Source organism: Sinocyclocheilus grahami, unplaced genomic scaffold, assembly GCF_001515645.1.
Source record: "Sinocyclocheilus grahami isolate Dianchi unplaced genomic scaffold, SAMN03320097.WGS_v1.1 scaffold2050.1, whole genome shotgun sequence".
Lineage (NCBI taxonomy): Eukaryota > Metazoa > Chordata > Actinopteri > Cypriniformes > Cyprinidae > Sinocyclocheilus > Sinocyclocheilus grahami.
Genome location: NW_015507229.1, coordinates 108,632 through 109,007, shown reverse-complemented (window position 1 = coordinate 109,007; position 376 = coordinate 108,632). Strand labels below are relative to the sequence as shown.

The window sequence follows — 376 nt, the reverse complement described above, 5'->3', positions numbered from 1 at the left end:
AAAAAAAGTGAGGGGAATGATGTCTTGGCAAAAAACACTTAATTTCACGTCTGTGGCACTGGATCAGAAGAGCTTGGACTGATTTTGATGTGCATTTCCAGAGGCATGCCTTTCCACACAGTAAGTTTAGTTTTGATAAATGGAAATGTCCAAAATCAACACAACTATGGAGCCAGAAACTGATGTCACGTAGATATATGATGCTCGGAGAAGAAAACAACTTGACTCACAGGAACCAAAGACGGCAAGACAAAAACTTTTTCTTGACCACTGAGCAGGTTTTTAAATGACTTCACTCATGAATATCAGAGAAGTTTCTGGCTAAACCAACTAATATTTCTTTCACAAGAATATTAATCCAAACAAAAAAATATAT

General features: G+C 36.4%; 1 protein-coding gene across 1 annotated transcript in view; it reads right to left on the bottom strand.

The window, feature by feature from the left end:
• LOC107573853 (DNA polymerase delta subunit 3-like) overlaps positions 1–376 on the bottom strand; it is a 22,331-nt gene that overhangs the window by 870 nt on the left and 21,085 nt on the right. The window lies entirely within an intron of this gene.